General features: G+C 37.5%; 1 protein-coding gene across 7 annotated transcripts in view; it reads left to right on the top strand.

Annotated features, from left to right (window-relative positions):
• CHD7 (chromodomain helicase DNA binding protein 7) overlaps window positions 1-20,518 on the top strand; it is a 130,551-nt gene that overhangs the window by 51,804 nt on the left and 58,229 nt on the right. The window lies entirely within an intron of this gene.

Raw genomic sequence — 20,518 nt, 5'->3', positions numbered from 1 at the left:
AAAGATGTAAAGATTGATTCCCAGGAGCTGGGGTAGGAGCAGAGCAGGAAGCGTGGGCAAGAAGATGTGTTCAGAGAAGGGGAAGTGAAACACTGAGGTGATGTGATAGAGCAGTGTTAAGAAGCAAGACTAGAGAGGAGATGGACAATGGTGTATGTTAAAACAGGGACAGAGAAAGTTCTGGGAGGTGGTCCCTCTCGTCTGCTAGCTATCGGAGGCACCTGCCTCTCGGGACCTTGGTGAGAGGCAGCCATTTGGCTCAGTGGCTCCTGTTCCTGCTCAGTGTGCTGCTTCCATTCACAGCTTCTTGCCACTGCTCTGTCTCCTCGTGCCCATCTCTGGGCAGATGCTCCACTGACAGCTTCCCAGCACAGTTGTGCCAGCAGCTTTTAAACCTGGAGCATTCACAACGCAGCTTAATGCTAGTGGGGGCCTGTAAGGAAAGAGTTAGAGATTTTGCTGGTCTATACTAATACTAGACCAGGTGCTCTCTTCTGCACTCTCCTAACAGCTGAAGCTTTATAACACTCAGTATCTAGTCTGTGCTTTAAAAAAAATCATGGAAAATAAAGGTGGCTGAAGTCTGGAAATACAGAATTGTACCTCCTTCCTTGCACCAACACCCATAGTCCTTCCTTTGGTGAACCCTTATTCTGGTAAGGGAGCTGCCCTGGCCGATTCCCTCCTAGCTGGGTTGAGTTCATGGCATTGCTTCACTGTGCCTCTGTGTGATCGCCCAGGCTGGTGGTGCGGGAGTGGGGATGCTTGGTGGGAGGAGGTGGGCACTGCTGCTTCCTGAGGTGGGGAACTTTTACCTTCTTGGCCACCCCTGAGTACACACCAGTTTCTGTAGAGCTTTACCGCGGTAACCAGCCCCTGAATCTTCCCTCACATTTTGATAAAGTAAAACCTCCAGTAGAAGTCAAAACTTTGTCCTGTCCAACTGAATTAGGGACAAACAGGTCACATTCCAACATCTTCCAGTTCTTTTTAACTCTCGCCTTTTGTTCCTTTTTTCACAAAAATAAAAATGATTAACTTGATTTCAGAGGAGTGTTTTCTTTTTTTTTTAGGAAAAGAGACTTTTTGTCCTCTTCCAACTGAGATATTTGCAGTTATTTTGTTATTGAAGAGATGAAAGAATGTCCCCTCTCTAGCAGAAAGAGCTTGGCACAATTGTATTAGATGTGCATAGTGTGCGTTGAAATAAGGGAAGACGCTTTCAGTATCTTTCTCTATCTATGAATTGTCTCCTTGAGCACTGAATGTATATTTTAGTTTTTTTGCTTCAAGACAAAGAATCATTTAAAAGCAGTAAAAATTAGAAATCACTTTTAAGTTTTATTTCTAAGATTTCCTTTTGAAGCTGTAGAACTGATATACAGGATGGTTTAGTGATCTGAACACCGGTTTGATAAATGCTGTATTGGCATTGTTTCTGCATTTTGCTAACCTTGCTAGATCCAAAGACTTGATTAGAATTTGTTCAATTATTGGGAGAGATGGGTAGTAACAGTACCCCTGTTTATAAAGAGGAGTATACTGATGATAGGCATAGAAATTATTTACTCAGAACCCAACTCATGATTCAGATTCTTACTCAGATGCCCAATACTCTAAAACGTGCCAAATTCGTCCTCTACTTGTAATTCATTCCAGTGTTGTTCTCTCTCAAGGATGCAGTTCAACAAGACAGAGCCAACTGATCTAACGGTTCAAAGCAGGAAGTCCCACTTCCCACTGCTCACCCTGTGTTAGCTCTGGCTGCTTGTTGGATTTCTGCAGAGCCGACTCTTTACTAACCTGCCAGACAAGTAAGCCAGGAAGAAAAAAAGTATAGTTCTCAATTCACTAAACTGACAGAATAGCTTATGGAAGAAATGCATTAGGGAGGAGTGAGATTTCCACCTTTAAGAGGCAGTTGGATTGGTTCAGCTACTTCTGGAACCAAAACATGAGTGTCCTTTATTTAGGAAGGTGGTAACTGTAGAGTTTAACATAGGAAGAGTGAAATTGTGCAAGATGTGGAAGACCTGCAAGAAGAGGGCAAACAAGTGGATATCTCTCTGGTCTTCCATTGTTGGACTGGGAAGAATCTTTATTCCTTTGGTTATGTTGCTCCGTCACCTATTGATTCCTGATTGAGTACCAGGGGTCTGGATGCAGCTGTTTCCCTATACTTCTCCTCAGCTCTTTTTTGTTAGCCAACTTTAGGAGACAAAGCCCAGTGTATTATGTTAAATGAACACAGGACTGAGGATCCTATGGGATTGGGTTCATATTGCATGAATTGCTGCTGTAAAAATTAAATATTGAGAAATCTTAACTTCTGGAGCTTGGTAGTTGTGTATGGATCATTACTAATCTTTAATTTTAGAAAACTGCAAGTATTTATCATCAGCAGTGCAACACTGTTGCCCTTCAGTAAGGTATAAAGCACAGAATGTCTCTTTGCTATATTTTATAACACATAGGGAAAAGTGAAGACTTAATAAAATTTGGGCTCTCATTTTTATATTTTGTTAAATATAAAAAACTTATTTTCATCAGAGAAGCTTCATATGTAAGAGTTTCAGAAATGAATGTACACCTACTTAGAACAGACTTTTTAAAAGAAGGCTTAATAATTTAAACAGTTGAGTAGCATAGTAATTAGAAAAACATCGGTTTTAATTGTCTAATTGTTAATGTCTATGCAACTCTTGTAACCAGAAGAACATAATGACCGCTGTAATTGCGATGCTGAAACTCCTACAGATTTTACATTTATTACTTTTGAAGGAAGGAGTTAGAACTCATAACAAACTTCATAACAAACTTCCTAAAATCTGGTTATCAATATGAACTTTGTTTTTTCCACCCTCCTTTCGCATCTCTCTCTCTCTCCAGATGGCCCTCCATCCACTTGCATTCTGGTACTTCATATCTTTTTTGGCCCTGCAAGACTCTGATAATGGTGATAATACTGTAATTTTCCTTACATGTGAGTGCTGAATGATATGAAGTGCTTTATTTTATTTTTGGAAGAAATCTCTCTGTACCAGCCAATTGTTGCTAAATATAGTGGGAGGCTTATAACGTACAGCTCATATGTGAATTTAAAGTGATACTTGCATAAAAAGTTGACCCCATAGTTTACGTGTACAATTGTATATGAAACATAGCTGTTAAAACTGTTTTAAATCTTTGGCTTTATAGCTGTTATCCATGTGTGTCTCTGTCACTATATTAATAGGGTATTGCAAGTGTTTACTGGGGCAGGGATCATCAGTTGGAAGTACAGATAAATGTCTACAATATTGGAGGGCTACTAGGTCTTTCTCTGTTAGTCTCCTGTTGAAATATGCCAAGAAAACCTATTGAAAAAAACAGTTCCCTAACTAAGGCATTAGACTGGGATGTGGCAGATTTTTTGCATCTGGCACAGATTGCTTTTTAACCATTTGTTTCATTTTTGTAATGGTAATATTTCTGTGCCATGTGTCTGTGAGGTGTTCTGCAATGCAGATAGGTAAGGGACTACAGGGCAGTTCCAAAGTTCCCTCTTGTAATATACAGTAACATGTAGCTCAAGAACTTATGTCCTATCTTGCATGACACAGAAATACTTTGGTTGGCTGCACTTTGTTGAAAATATGCATCTGGACAGGACAATGGAGGAAGAGATGTGCAGTAGCAGCCACAAACTGTCACAACAGTGGCAAACTGAAGACTGAGGCTCAGCTTACCATCCGCTATTTCTGATACTAGTTCATTCTGCTGAATGGCAAAGGTTACGTAGCTGGGAGTAAGAGCGTACTCTGTATGTGGCTGGTGGCAGGATATGAAGAATAATCCTGGCGGGTTTGATCATAAAAGCAGGGAACACTGTTGTTACTAGCTAAGCATTACTTTTGGTGGTAGTGAGGGGTAAGTTAAAGGGTCACTTTATAACCTGTGAGCTGTATCTAATCTAAAACAAAATATGAATCTGTAGGTGCTATAATTTAAGACCCACTGTGTATAGAAATTTTTACATTTTATTATAGGTTTTCTAAAGAGGACTGGAGCTAATTAGTTTTTTTTTAAAAAAAAAACAGATAAGGTGTTCAATGTTTCATAGAAAAATGTTATTAAAACTGGTTGCATATTAAAACCTGATTTAGACATAATTAAAAATTGTTTCAATTGGTAATTTATAAACGAGATATTTGTCCACAGAAAAATAGTGTGTTGGTTCCCCCCCTCATTCTAATGGCAAATTCTGTTTTAATTGTTAGTTCTAGTTCAGTGACTACAGGAGCTGGGAAAAGACCTTGCTGTGACATGTCATAATATGAATATTAGATAGCATATTCAAAGGCTTTTTTTTAATTTGTTGCTGTGGCTGAAGAGCTAGAGCTTGAGAAGTGTCTTTGACATAAATGGAGCTTGGCCAGCATATCATCAAAGGATTTCTAACAAGTCTGCGATTTCAAGCCCACTTTGTCATGCTGAAGTTATTAAGATACTGCAATGGAAAGGCTATTTGGAGAACCACCATCTTCCCCCCGCCAAGAGAAAAACAGAATTGATTATTGACGATCCCTTTTGGATTTGTATCTCACGTGTATCCATTAAGACTTCTTTGAGTCAGTGGTTTCATCCTGTGGTCCATATACCTCTGAAGTCCCCTGTGGACCACTTCTAAGTGTCCTGGGAGAACAAGTTTGTGTGCTAAACAACAACTTGTATATAAGAAATTTCTTAAGAGAATTATACCACCACTGGAAAACTACTAGAATCTTACAAATTAAAATTAAAAAAAAAAGACAAAATAGAGTTCTTTGTTCTAACATAAGTCTTACTTAATAGTGAATCTGTTCAGACTGGTGTCTGAAATGACAGCTGATATACCCTAATGTAAAGCAATGTGTAGAAAAGATCCAGGAAAGAATCTTGAAGGAGAATTCTGTATTGGCTGGTCAAAGTATGGTATTCTTCATTACTCTTGAAGTAATGGATCACAGATTGGCACTTGTCTTGTTTTTTAAAAGGTTGTGGAAAGATTCGAGAGAATGTATACTAGGAATTTTATATTTGCCTTTTGAATTTGAAAAGAAACAGGTACAGCTGAATCTTTCTGTGATGCTGGAAATTTTGTAATGGAAAGTGACAGCACAAACCCTCAGTTACCTGAATTGTTTGACAGGTTTGTATTAGTAAGCCAACGAGGAAAAGATAGCTTTAGTTTGTAATATGTAGTCAGTATGTCTGTTAAGTTCTTCCATCAAAGACCTTTTGAGTAATTTCAGTCACCTGGGACTACATGGGTAAGGAAGGCAAAGTGGTCACTTGCTATTCTGCCGGATGAGATCTGCAGTTCAGCGACATGCCTGGGGGTGGGCAGGCAGGCGGGGAGACCCTCTGCCTCAGCCACAAATCGGCATCCCCCTTCAGTCCCCAGCTGCTCTGGGAAGGGTCTGGTCTGTTCCCCAATGCTTTGAGGGGTGCAAATGTCAGAAGCATTCACTGAAGAGAGTAACGCTACTTGTTTATGAACTCTTGTATGCATTCCCAGATGCCAGACTGACTTCTACTGTGCATTTGTCTGTATGTCCCCCAAAAGTTAAAAGCCTTTGGGTGTGTGTCTCATGTCCTGCTCTGTGTTTTAGTGTATCCAAAATAATCACAGCAGCTTCCGAAAGTAACCTTCTGTTTTTTAAAGGACATTTTACAAAATATGTCTGATTGGATAACCAGAAATTCTTGTGCAGAACTGTAGGGACTCATATATAAAAGGAATGTGTACAGGGAAGTATCTACCTTGTTTCAACCCTAGAAAAAACACAAATTTATTTCTTGAAAGCCACAAACACGGTATTGTTGAAATCTTGACCAGTAGAAGCTGACGTGGTCAAGACTATTTGCCTTTTAATGCATGAATGCATTCTTTGCATTGCAGATGCTGAAAAGGGGGATAGATGTTTGTATTATGCACTAGGTAAAGCAATGAGATCATTGTATATTGTGGAAAATGATACACATACAGATGTGTGTATGTGTATATATATGCACACACATGTATATGTGTGTATTTTATATATAAAAAATACACACACATTTTATATATTATATGTAAATATAGACCTATAGTGAAACCTGGGCTGCATCAGGTCATTGAAGCATGACCTGCACATTATCTCACTCTTTCAGTGATTAACTGCTTAACTCTCATACATCTACCAGTAGGTGTAAAAGATAACTCTTGCTTCTCTCTGCCTTTTCTCAGTGTCTCTACACTAAGTTGTACTAACCTACACCAAAGCAAAGCACTCCTGTAAACCATCTAATTGCCTCAGTGGGTGGGATGAGAGAGGGGACTTTGACTGTAAATTAACTGGAGAACTGTCAAAGCATTTAGGAGACTGCTGGAACTGGAAACTTTGGGGTAATTTCTGTTGAAAAAAATTTCTTGAAGGAGGAAATGATTCTACTTTCATTTATAGTCATTGATTCAGATCTCATGTGTTAGGGAATTGTGTTTAAGCTCTTGAGGAGGAACAAGCTTTCCAACAGAACATTAGAAAGAAAGGAGTAAAATATCTCAAGAGCCTTTTAGTTGTATTTCTGTTGCAATTTAGGACAAAAATATGGCAATTGGAAGCCAGTATCTTCTGCACTAACTCACTCCTTAGAAGTATATCATTAATATTTAAATATTGTAACTGTGTAAATAAACAACTGTTGACTAGATTTTGCTTAGTTCTGCTTTTCTCAAATCTGTACCATCTAGAGTGCCTGAAAATAAAAATGACTTCTGCATTGTTTTGGGAGTTATACAGATGGGCAATGGACAGGCTGCAAAGAAGCACGAGCTGTAGAGTCTTTGGTTTAGAAAATTAACCCTTTATTTCAAGCAGTAATGGTGTGTTTTGAATGACAGTCATGGTATGAAAAAAAACTATTTGTATTCAAAGAAAGATGTTATAAAATCATGGGGGCTTTTCCTTATTTATTATTATCCCTTTGAGTAGTCATAGCTGTGATGATTTGAGAACATGAGCAGAGTAAGGCTTATGGGGAGAAATAATATTCCCCCCCCCCCCCCAAATATATTGATCAATCTAATTATAAAAAAAATTCTTGGGCAGCCAGCCTTGTTTTCCAGGTCTGAAGTAAAGATTTATGTGACCCAAAAGCCTGTCTTACCAGCTATATCGATCTGTTTAATAGAGTACCCCAGAAAATTAGCCATAAATGGCTGTTTTAAGTACATTTAACTCATTTCTGAACTTAAATATTCAGTATTTGTCATATTTAAAATTACATTTGTTAAAATAAATGTATTTTTTAACCTAAACAAGATCTTGCTGTTGATTCTTACTATCATTAGTCATTAGGAGCAAAGCACTTGTAAAGGTTGTCCTGGCCATTGAGTTGAGCTGCCAGATTCACATGTATCTTCTTATGAAGTACTTCTCAGACTCCTCAAGCTTCAGTTTAAACAGCACCTGGATTTTACTAATATGCCCATTACCCCTTTTTGAAATCTGGACACCAATCTGACTATTGGGATTGTTGGAACATGCATCTGACTGGCTAGCCTACATTTATCAGTGACTGGTTTTATACCCAATTTGTTCTTGTGCCAATTTTACCCTTCACCTTAATTCTTTCTTTCCTGTACTTGGACTTGCCGATGTTCTCATAAATAGCAATCTATCTAAAATAAGCTAAGTTCTTCTAGCCTTTTCCCTTGACATAATACTTACCTGTATCTGCTTTAACTCTAATTGTTGTTTGTGTGGATGATCAGAACTGTATGCAGTATTTACTAGGACACAAATGCTTCCCTGTGTTTACTGGGAATCGTCCTGAGATGCATTCTTAATGTTTCATTTTCTTTTCCTCACTGTTACATCATACTAGTTGTTTATAGGCATCCTGTGGTTAAATGCGAATTTCTTTAAAGTAGTCTTCAGCTGTACAGTCTTATGTTGCTTCATGTAAACATAAATGAAGACCAAAGTTCAGCTATAATAACGTGGCAGAAAACATGAAAGTACTGAAGGATTTGAAGTTTGAGAGGCATATGAAATGGTAATTAAATTTGTGGTGGCTTTATGCAGACAGACTTAATGATTTCTTTAATATTTCTTACTTAATGCTAGGAATCTGAATAAGCTCAAGTTACTGTACTGCTGTTAGAGTTGCAACTGCCTAATTCTTAAAGGACACCTTTCTTTACAGTAACATTTAAAAATACTAATTCCCTCTTACTCATCTGCAATCCTCTTCCCACAGCTTGAGCTCAGGGCTGTAATGGAGCCTATTATAGGCAAAAGGTGTATGACTCAGCCATTGAGCCATTCAAACTCTTGGCTTTTTTAATTGCCACCATTAAATCTTTAGTAGTTTTTTTTCTCATAAAATAGATATCATTGGTGTAAAAGGTATCACTGCTAAAGATATATTGTATCTTTTGTCCTCAGATTTCTATGAGTTGATCAGCTGCAGGTGTTTAAAGGTTGGTCAGGTTTTTTCATATCAGATTTTTTTCTGGAGTTACTGCTTTTCCTTAATATTTAGGAGTATATCTAAAACAAATGAAAATGTAAGAAAGCCATCTGACATAATGCTGTGTTTTCAGTTTTTTTTTTTTCTTTTCTGTTTAGAGACAGGAGAGGGAGAAGAAAACCCTACCTTCCCATCATGTCTTTTTTAATCTTCTTAAAATTTATTTAACCTGAGGACTGGGTACCTTCTATGTGATAGAATGCAAAATGTTAATTCTTGAGCATGTAACCCAGGAAGTACTCATATAATTTAGCTGATATTTTTGTTTGTCTTGTTACATTCTTGGCTTGATATATCAGAAATTGAACATAAAAGCAGCTATAGTTTTGCAGGGGGGCCAGAAATAAGAGGAAATTGAAAGGACACAGTGAAGGTTAAAAGGTAAAGTGTTCAATTTTATATAAAATTAGCTTTTAATTTGTGTTTTTTGCTTCCCCCCCTTCCTTCCCCAATGCTCTAAGAGATGTGATGAGGACATCTGAGGAAAGTGTAAATGTTCTTAAGTGTATATAGTCTGTTTTGTTTGTATGTGCAGTTGGGGAGAAAGCTTCAGTTATGATGTCTACATATACTAAGTGTCTGCTGAAAGTATGTATCAAGAAACAACAAAGTGAGCTACAGAAGCTATTAAACAATAATTCAACCTACACAGTTCAGGTGCTTGTGTCTGTAGAATTCCAGGCTGCAAAGCTGGAAGCTAAGGATCAGTCTGTATGTTTGAGCTGTAGTTGTAAAATGTTCTGCACTAGGAAACAATTTGTTTCATTAGCGATATCAACTATGGTAATTCTTTTATTTTCAAGTATTTGAGGCTGAAACCTAAATACTTTATATTGACTTCTAAAAATCAAAAATATGTTTAAAATCTGTAAAATATATATTTAGTATTAAAGTGGGGTTAAGCGTGAAAATTTTCCAAGAAAGCAATGCATAGACATGCATTGTTGCATGCACTATGACTGCTTCACTTGCAGGGTGATCCATTGGTTGATGTCTGGAGAAAGCTTCTGAAAGTACTGCTGGACAAAATAGTATAACACTATATAAAAGTGGGTTGCAAAAGTCACCTCAATTTATGATTAGGGATAGCTAGGAAAAAAAGTGGTAGTGTTTTTTTAATGGGAGTAGGTGGGGGGTTGTTTCTTTTATTAGTGTGGAAATATTTGTAACTAAGGGAATGGCATTTAGAAAGTTGATACAAACTTTTAGACCATTTAAAACTGAATCTAGTAGTATTAAGCACGCTCACATGGACTGTGAGATTGAAATGGCAGCAAGGAAAACATCCTGAGATTTGGAGTAGACATAAATAGTAGAGACAAGATGACTGGTTTACTGTAGACATCATCGGATGATATCAGAAAGTGTGTTTACCAAGTAGGGCCTTTTTTGTTAAATTCTGAGAAGAGACACTTCTCATCACAATAATAAATGTCAGCAACTTTAAAAATGAAAACCAGAAAAATAAAATAGAATTGTTTTAGAATAGGATTAACTTCCATTGCCTTGGCATTGTCTTACGTATTTTGTCGTCTAAGAAGTTAAGGGAACTGGAGAATTCCCTGTGTGTCTTTTTTAAATTTGCAATATAAAAGTTCTGAGTAGAAGTTGTAAAAAATACTTAGATTTAGCACTAGCTGAAGTAACAACTCTAGAAAATTTCATTGATTGCGGATACAATGCATCCTCACCTTGGGTGGGGGTACTTGGGAGATGTGAAAGTAAGGAGAGAGGTATTTTATCCTTCATGCCTATATGCTGGGCATGAAGACTGGAGTCTGATAGTCTTCTGGATAAAATATTAATGAACCAAAAGTTTGTTAGACCTAAACTAAAACCAAAGCGTAGTATGTGTAATAGTGATAGTGTTTCTATTAATACTGTGAGCTCATTTTTCTTAACCTAGTAAACTGTATCTGCAAGACTTCTTGGTGAAACTGAAAAATCTTGCTGTAAAACATGGATGAGTTCAGAATGTTTTATTATTTAATGAAAGTACTTACAGATGGAAGTATTGCAGGACTTTAAAGCAGGACTTTCTTTATATGTATAGCAATAAAAACCCAGGAGTTGTTGAGTCCTGTCTTAGCTCTGTCTGGTAGAATCTTAAACATCTAATGCCATTTCCCTTTGGTTGAGCTACTAGAACATGATGTATGTTTATACCTTTGGGGAAAACTTACAGATAGAAACAATAAGGTTCGTTAAAGCTTCTCTTTGAATTGTATCCTCTTTTTACCAGCCTAATAATCTGATGCATGTTTGTCATTAAACTGTTGATTGATGTATTGTTGACATGTGCAGGCTTCTTGAATGTGCATGTTTAGTGAGTCTAGAGTCTGATGCTGGGAGGGCGGGGGGCAGGATCTAAAAGCAACTCTAAAATCAAAAGGCTGGGCTTTTCTTTCCCATGTCTTGTACAAGAGGTGCTGGGAAAGTGACAGAGAAGCTAGGTCTTACTGAAGTATTGCAAAAAACACCATATGCTAATAAATGCAGTCTTCTAAAAATGCTTGTAGCCAGTTTGCTGGTGCTTGCTGTATTTTACTGTTTGGCTGTATCAAGTAAAGGCCTTCAGTTGCTGGCCAGTGTGCCTTTCATAAGGGATGGCTGGGGTTCTCAGCCCGTCTCCAAGAGGAGCTTTCTCTCCGAGGTGGGAGAGACGTTGCAGACCCTTGCCCTAGCATTGCTTTTGAACAGGGGCGAGTGGCTGCCTGAGCAGGGATGCTTGGGGCCGGCACTGTGTGCTTACTGCGAGAGCCCCCCAAAAATTAGCTGGGACTCGTACCCTCATCTTCTCAGGCTGGTGAGGGGACACCAGAAGATACCAAGCCCAGAAGAAAGAGGATAGTGCATATATGGAAGTGTGGCAACTAGTCCCTGGGCATGAAGTGCTTGAGGCAGAGTTTGGGGCTTTTCTGGTGCAGCCATAGTGAAAAGGTGTCTAGAGAAGCTGGACAGAGTGAATAGAGGAGAAGGGAATGGGAAAAGGAGGCTCAGGACTTGGCAGGGAGGAAGGGAACCAGTAGGGAGGGGATGGGTAGGAAACTCTGGCTTGCTGTTCAAACAAAAATGGGCAGTATGGAGAGTCCCGTATAAGGAGGGGTTGTGTTGGGGCAGGGTAGAAATGACGAGATGGAGTTGGAAAGGGATGGTGTTGGAGCACTGCTATGCAGGGAGGGGAGATGGTGGTGGGAAACGTGTATGCTCTTCATACACACACAGTGGTGCAAGAAAACAGGCTGGGGCAATATTTCTATGCATGCTGCATTGCCTGTGCACATCTCTGCTTCTGCAAACTTCCTTACAGACTTCATTGCAGTTTGGTCCTTTGGATTCATTGTCCAAGTTCTAACACATTTCATACAGTCTTTGCAAACAATGGATCGGGGTTCACAGAATGCCCATCAAACAGGTTGTATTTCTGACGCTTGTGTTTACTTGATCCTTAGGCATAGCTGAGCAGGCAGTAGGAATAAAAATTGTCTGGCCTGGTAGTCCTTGGCTTCATCTAGTAAAAAGTCCGTGCTGCTTTTCTCCTCCACCTTCCTTTTTTTGTTCCTCCTCCTGCAGATGAAAGTGTACTTTATCTGAATTGGAGATTTTGCAGATCAAAAAAAATGGAGGCATACCTTCTGAATTTGCAATTACATGTATAACCTGTGAAATAAGTTTTCCTGTAACTCTGGGGCTAGAGGAGAAAATAAAAAGTACCAGAATAGAAATGCTCTTAGTTGCTGGTGTGTCATGTAATGGTCTTGCTGCTGCTGCTTCTTGCAGCAGTAAAAGCACAAAACAGAACTTTTTTTGTTCATCCATTGCGGTCAGAAGGAGCAGTGTTTGCACTGAGTACACTGAACTGTGAATTTCAACCCAGTCATAAACCTGATGCTGTTTGCTCTGTGCTGCTGTGATTCAGATTTGAATAAGCGTAGAGAAATGTATTGCTAGAAGTAGACGTAAGCTAACTAAGGTCACTCCTAAAAACTGTTTTCAGAGTGATTTTTTTCAAGTTTTCTGTGGAAAAACAAAATTCTAGGGGACATATTGCTTTAATTACTATCGTCAGGCTTTAATACACCAAGTCAGTCAGAGCTGTTTTGTTGGGGTTTTCTTGGGTGTAGGATATTAAATCACAATCATACTTGATGTTACACAGCTATAACCTGTGATGATGATGATGATACAATGCTGGAATTGCTTACTTCTGGAAGAGGATAACTTGTTGCATATTTGACATTCAGTAGCTATCTTGAAAGAATTCTGATGGGGGAGGGAGGAGGAAAGTGTGTGCAGGACAGTACAATTCTCGTCTTTCCTCGTGAACTTTGATTTCAAAGCGTGACTGTAAAATGTGTCTAAGAATCAGAAAATGTTCTGATTTTACTACCACAGAGAAACTACTTCATTTTCATAGTAAAGCTGATTTTGCTTTTTTGGGGGGGTGGGGGATGTCAAAGTAAGCCCAAGAAGAAGAGCTCAGCCTACATGTATATTAAAATGTTAAGTTAGTTTTTGTAAGGCTTATGTATATAAATAATAGTTTTAAAATCATTCTTTCAGCCAAATATGTGAATCCCCCCCTCTCCCCCCTTCTTGGGAGGTTGAAGTATTGTACTAGGTGCTCTGGAAACTGTTTCATCCTGACATGCTCTTATTTTATTGCGTGACTTCCCAGCTTGCCTGGAGTTGTACAGCCCTCACCTTGTTTCAGAGGGGCTGGTTGGAAAAGACTGGTAATAAGCCTTGTGGGTATTCTCTAATTAACCCAAGGAATTCTCTAGTAAGGATTTGATTTCTTAAAAATTGTGCTTGGATAGTGGGCAGACATAAGTTCATAAAGGAAATATCCCTATTTTTAAATACACCTCCTACTAAGAAGTTAAGGTATTAAGATGATGATGTTTATGGGCTACTTTGCAGTATGTGACACTTCACAGTAGGACTGTTGCTGGTCTGCCTGTCATTTTCCCACCTGCACTTACATGCACACAGTGTGCATATAGGCTTCACAAAACTTCTGTGGTGAAACTGCTGCTGGGGTAGAACACGAGTTGCCGGTGTGAGCAATATGGGATTGCCATTATGAGACCGGTACCTAATTGTTCCCACCCCTTGTACGTGTCAGTACTGCCAAAGCTAGTAGATTTGCTAAAAACATGCATCCTTGACCTGTCTACTTACTTGGTGATGATGGAGAGTGGAGTGTCAGGACCATGCTACCTATTGCTGTGTAATATTTAGAACCTGCCCTGATTGCGTTAGCAGCAATCTTACACAGTCAGCTAAGCCAGCATATATTTATACTTTTATGTTATAGGCTACTTCATAGTAAAATGTTTGTCTTGTGGACCATTGCATTAGCAGCTATAAAAAATCACTGTTGTAATTACTGCAGTTTCTTATGTGGAAAAGTAATTTGGAGAATACACATGCCATTATTTTGGGCTTGGCAGTTGTCTGATATTGTCTGATAAACATTGATATTGATTTTTGGTCAGTGATCAGCAACAAGATGGCCTCTTGCTGTGGGATATTTAGTTATTTTTGAACTGTGAACAAGCTCATCAGTGCTCAGTTCACTGGCTGATATTCCATAGGTTTAGTAGTACTATTCTCTCACTTTATGCAAGAACAAAACAGTGTTGCTACATACGATTACTACAAAATATAATGGAATTTTTGATTTTTGGATAGCCATGTTAGTGTCATCTATATTTTTGTAATCTGTGTTACTCCATAGAGTACATGACCTCAAAATAAATAATTCTAATAACTACAGTTGTGCTGAGACTCAGTTAAGGATCTCTGATGCATTCTACATAGTATCTTTTATTCTTGTATACAATAACTAGGTGATATTTGCAGCTTTGCCAAATTAGTAGTGGACAGATTTTTGCAGTGATGGCTGAAAGCATTAAGATGGATTTTAATTGTTCCCACTGCATTGTAAGGATGCTGCCACCAAAAAATTTCCAGTTGTCTTGATTCGGAGTTTTTCCTGAAAACTTTAAGTCAAAAAATATTAACTTTTAGTTACACCTGTTTTTTAAAAATAATCTTTGTTAATAGTAACAACAGGAAAGCTTGCTTAAGAGAGAAAATGGTATTGCAGTAGCACTTCACTAAAACATGAACTTTTGATACAAAGTGATTTTTACTTCTCAAACTACTTCTTGCGAAGAAGGTATTGACAGAACTTTTTTGATACATTTTTATCTGTATTTTGTACAAATACGGAAGTGTGGCAACAGATCTGGTAAACTAGAGGATTCCCATTGAGCCTATTTATAAAGAAGATGCCATTTCTTTCCTTCTCATCTTGTGTCTTTTCCTTTCTTGTGGAAAAGATCATTGATGACACTTGCAGGTTTATAAATACAAGTTGTCACTTTGCAACTACAAGTTTTCGAGGGGTTTCTGCTGTACTGAGATACCAGTACTTCCTAAAAGCATCACATTGCCCAAAATACTCTATGGTCTACTAAGTATTTTCATACAACAAATAGTACTGTCCTTGAAGACCTCATAGTTAAAACCAGAATTAAAGACAGTAGTTTCAGAGCGAAGGAAAGGGATCACTCATGGAAAAAGGAGAAGAAATTAATTGGTAAAACAAGTGTTGGAAAGGATTATGGGTGTGAGAGTATCCTTGAGGATATTTCTGGACTTTAGTTATCATAGAAAAAATTGTACAGCTGTACCATTGTTGAATGTAGCTACAAGTACTTGGTTGAGATTTCTGAGGTGGTGCTGAATCCTGTTTACTCTGGAATTTTTACTGATACACTAACTTCACAGCAGGACAATGTCTGAAAAATACTTATGTTAGTCTACAAAAAACTTAAGTGTGATATATGGAGCAACAGGGCAGGCCTAACGCTGAGAGTGTTGAAAAGACAAGTTGAGAGTTGCAGAAGCAATGCATTGTGTAGATAGGAAGCTTTTGAAAAGGAGAGATGTGATCAGGGAAACTTTCCAAATGGGTTTGTTTATGGGATAGTCACGACTGGTAGTTCTAAGTAATACAGATGGATGATGAATCCTTTCATTGACTTTTGAAAAGCAGACTCACAGGGCAAGCTCTGCGTGGGATGATTTTCAGCACCTTGAGGACCTTGGTGCAGGATAGGAATTCTGAAAGCGTGCTCTCTGCACCAGCACATGCAGCTCTGTTCCTGCCTGTGTTGCTGTAGCCTCTCTGGTGTTCCTGTTTCTTTGGGCATAAGTTGCTGTTTAACTTTTTCAATGGAAGGTGATAACTTAACAGAACTGTGATTGCTGCAAAAGAGAATATTCAGTAATGATTTATCTAAAGTGAAAATTTCCATTCCATAGGTATCATATTGGAGAGATTTTATTTTGGAGGCAGTGGGAACTGACTGGGTGCTTATTTTACTGTTATACAACTTAGTTAAATCAAAGTCCAAGAAAATTTAAATAAAATGTGGCTACACTTCAAAATAATGGAAGAGAGTAGGGAGTTTGGATATACACATGATAGAAATCAAAATAGTCCCGATAAAAAATAAAATGAACTCTTCAGTTTAGTGCTGATGTTTAAATTTGACAAAGTCAGCTGAGTCATGTCACATACTTTTTGTTGCTCTTGCTTCAGTGTCGTTAAACCTCAGTATTGGCTCAAGCTGCTGCTCTGCTAGGGAACTGACACTCATCTCCTCTCGGTGCTTAAGTATAGTTGATTGTGGTTCAATCCATGTTCAAGCGACAGAGAGATTCTCCTCCTTAACCTCCTTCCCTGCACTAACCCTCCCTGCCGTAATCCTGCATCCTGTCCATCTTGCTACTTTACATAACAGGCCTCATTTGAGACATCTCTCTGCTTCTTGGGCTGCAGAGAGTGAGTTTAGATCTAAATGTGTAAACAGCTGTGAAATGCATGCGTCTTAATTCTTAATTTATCAAATCTCAGTGACTTAAAGTATGTTTGCAAATTTAAAAACTAACTTGAATCCCAGAAAAGGGAGATCTTGCACTCCACAAGAAATTTCTCATACACTGTTTTTTTTTTTCTTTTTGTTACCCCCCCCTCCCCCCCCGCCTGCCCCGATATGGTTAGCTTTTAATTATTATGAAGAAGTATATTACTGTCCAGGGTAACCTGTTGAGCTGCAAATTATTTTAAATGTTCAGAGTACTTGAAAAAATCTATTTTGTTCTAATAACCTGTGATCTTAAAGAGTGTCCTGCATTGTGATATTGCATGTTAATAGCATTGATCTACTGTCAAGCAGTGGGAATTGATGAGAAAATGTCCATTGTGAAATTAAATGGCATTACTGAAAACTGTACCACGCTGTTGGTTAGGGAGGTGACTAGACCCAGTAGTCTGTGGTAGGAGTATTAATGTGAGCTCCAGGTTTTTTCGCATGATTAAAACAGGCCATCTGTTCTTTGTTAAATGTTTACAAAAACAGCTTTTCTCTAAAAGATTTAAAGAGATGTGGGTCTAGTAAACACACCAGTATTTTTGAGCACCTTTTTCACCTTATTTCAAATAATACCAGAAATAATTCTGCTGCAATATCAAATAGGATTAATACCTATTTGTGTTTAATCTTTACTGGTTTCTTTTCTGTAGAAGATTAAAGTATTTTTTACCAACATGCTAAATTATAGCTTTGCCTGTTACTAAAAGCAGCAGGAGAAGTGATTTGGATGAAGTATGCAGATAAATTTTTCATCTTTTAGTTTAAAAAAAAAAAGTAATACACATCTTTTTATAGTTTTGTAAATGGAAAATGGGGTTCTTTCATTTAGAAGTTGCGACCCTGTAACTAGAATTAATCTGTCATAGATTCAAAGTAGTAAAACTATTTGAAATAATTCCCTATATTAGGCTTAAACTAATATTTACTAATGTGAGCCTATGCTTCCTCTTCTCCCCTCTTAAGAAGGAGCAGACAACTGGTTTTGGCTAAAGAAATGCATCTTTCAAGCTGCTTCTGATCTATTCTTCTCACTAGATTTGTGCTGCTTCTACACAGCTTCACACTAGGGAGCAATGTAGGGTTGTCAGTTAGGGATATATAGTTTTAGAATATTGCAAAAGTGTAGACACAGACTTCCTAGAAAAAAATAATCACACCCATTTTTTGAATAAATGCTACAATTTACAAGATTATATATAAAGTGAATTATAAAATGTACCAAACTGCAAAGGGAGTAGTGTGAGACAAATGTAATGCATTTTCAAATGACAGGAAAATTAAATAAAGCCCAATTAGGGCAGAGTTGGCTTTTTGTAGCGTAATGTTTTGGGGATTGTGAATGATGTGAAACAAAAATATGGTATTTTAATTTTTATGCTTTTTTATGCACATAACTGGGTATTGTAAATAAAAGATAGTAAGTTTTTTATATTCTAGTTTTATGCATAATGTTTGCAAGTAATAGGTAGATTAAATAGTTTTTGAGTGTGTTGAGAATAGTTCTTGTGGATAAGTTTTGGAGGTAGTGAAGAATCTGAATTTTGGTAGGCTGATATCTTTCAGAATTGCACTGAAGACAGTTGTTAAAGTTACTGGGTGATACAAAGTGGAAACAATCACTTCAGTTTTCATTGCTTAACCTCATGTCAAGACTTTACATTAAAACTGCAAATGGCAAATCATAGAGGGCTGGCACTGATGTGCAGACTTGGAAAGCTGTACGCACTCAAATTCACTTACTCTTTTTCAAAAGTTGTTGTTGAGATTCCTTTATTAAAAAAAGTCTAGAAAAGAGGCAAGATTTTCTTTAATTAGAGTAAAAAGCTAATATTCAAGCATATAAAATAATATAAATCTGTTCATATTGATCTCATTGACTCAATCATATAACTAATAATATAGACGCACCCTTGAAAACTTTATAGAACTAAATTTAGGTGGTATTATTAGACTTGTTGCAGTTTTTAATATTCATTAGATTGGCTGTTTTGCATTTTAAAAAAAGATGAAAAATTGAAACTATCAGCTTTCATTTATTCTAAAGAGCTATACTTCATGATTAAGCTTATATGTAGTTGTTTGTAAAAGTCCCTCCTAATACTGCAATCAAATACTGTAGTTCCCAACCTGAGGTACTTGCTAAATACAAGTTTAACAAATAATGGAAAGGAAAACTTAAATTTCTCATATGTTAGACATAGTAAATGAACAGTATCAACTCAAGAAAAGGACTGAGTGTTGCTGTGGACAGCTCAGTGAAGACTTTGATAAAACTTGCAGTTGACGTCTCAGAAGAACTCAGGATGCATGAGGTATGAAATGGAAGATAACATAATAGTATTGACTGCACTGGGGATTTTTTTTTCTTTCCCAGGAGTATATATATATATATTTATTTTTTTGTGGTATGTCACCGTTTCTTAAAAATACTGCAAAACTGAAAGGGGCGGGGGAGGCAACAAAAACTATTAATCATGCAAAAATATCTTGCAAAAATTAAAAGTACTGCTCTGAAAGCTATGAATAAGTAGTATTATATGTGATCTGTGTGATATTTCTGTCCTTTCTAAGCTAAACATAAAATGTTACATGATGCAAGTACATAAACGTGTGCGGTGTAGATAAGAGTTTTGTTCTGTGTCATAGCCCAAATCTGAGGAGGCATTCAACTAAATTCAGGCAACCAAATTGAAAACAATTATTGGATTTTAAAAATATGTATGTTTAGGTAATGCACAGTTAGACTGCAGAACTCATTGGCATCATAGACTGCCCGAGATCAACATTTTCAGTATAGATACCCAGTTTTTGTGAACTTTGCAGCATGAAGATATCTAAGTGTGAATGTTATTGTGACTACAGATTTGCAGAAGAGGTGTTGATTCCTACTTCGTGATTGCCTAAAGTGAGTTTGTTTGAGGTGGGTCTTGAAAGATGTGGGGCTATTGCAATGGGTGCATCAGCTATGTAGCAGACCTGTTTCCACTGAGACTGCGGTCCTGTTGCACAAACAAGAATCTTAATAAAGAGATGGAAGAAGGGAATATGCAGAAGTTGCACAAAGTTTTTGATTAATCAAGTAGACCCAGATCTTTAGTCTGCCATTCAGATTTTCTCTCTGTCCTGGAGTCTTCTGTAAGGAGCTGTAGAGTCCAGCTTGTACTGTTCAAAACTCTCCCAAACAGCAGTAAAGTATTATTTTTATTTCTTGGTAGGCCTGCTGTCTGTCCTGCTTGGGTAGTTTCTAAGCATGCGGATTTATTCAGGGTAAAGATTTTCTTGCTACAGTGAAGAAATGATGAAAATAGTTAGGAGCTCACTAGTTCAGTTTGTTAACATTCAGTCAATGATATTAATATATGTGGACAAATAAACATGCTTTCACTTTCTCATGTAATGATATTAAGAATTCTATTTCCTAAATTTTAACTTACCTGCACTGTTTTTTAAGGTCCAAGTCATTAAAGTATATGTCTGTACATACATGTCACTTCTCTTCATGCACAAGGGCTGAATTTGCAGTCATGCATTCGCATGTTTGCCACTCCCAAGTGCTGTTTGAAAAAAGAATAAAACAGGAGATATGAATAACATTACAGATAGTTACACAGGCACTGCTATTCCTGGAAGTAAAAATCTGTTTTTTTTACAAACCTTTCTTCTCCCTGATTCAATGGATCAAATGTCTCAAATGGCTAGAATTTGTGATGAGGTCTTATGGGGAATTTTTCCATTTTAGAATCAGGCCTGACTTCATTTTTAGGGAACAGAAAAGTAGGAACATAGAAAAAGGATAGAAAAATGGTGTGGCCATATATACAGTTGTAAGAAACATTGATTAGGCATCATACCATTACTTTTCTTTGTGGAAAGCACTTTAGTCCTGAGCTTATAACTTCTGGCAGGCAGTGAGGAGAAGCAGGTTAAAGCTTTGATATACTGCAAAGTCAGGATAGAGCCTATACTCTTTTATTGCAGACTCATGGATCTTTGTGTAGAGCGGAGCCATTAAGAGGAGAAGAGTTGCA

Source organism: Dromaius novaehollandiae, chromosome 2 (assembly GCF_036370855.1).
Source record: "Dromaius novaehollandiae isolate bDroNov1 chromosome 2, bDroNov1.hap1, whole genome shotgun sequence".
Lineage (NCBI taxonomy): Eukaryota > Metazoa > Chordata > Aves > Casuariiformes > Dromaiidae > Dromaius > Dromaius novaehollandiae.
This window is presented reverse-complemented; position numbering and strand designations above follow the sequence as displayed.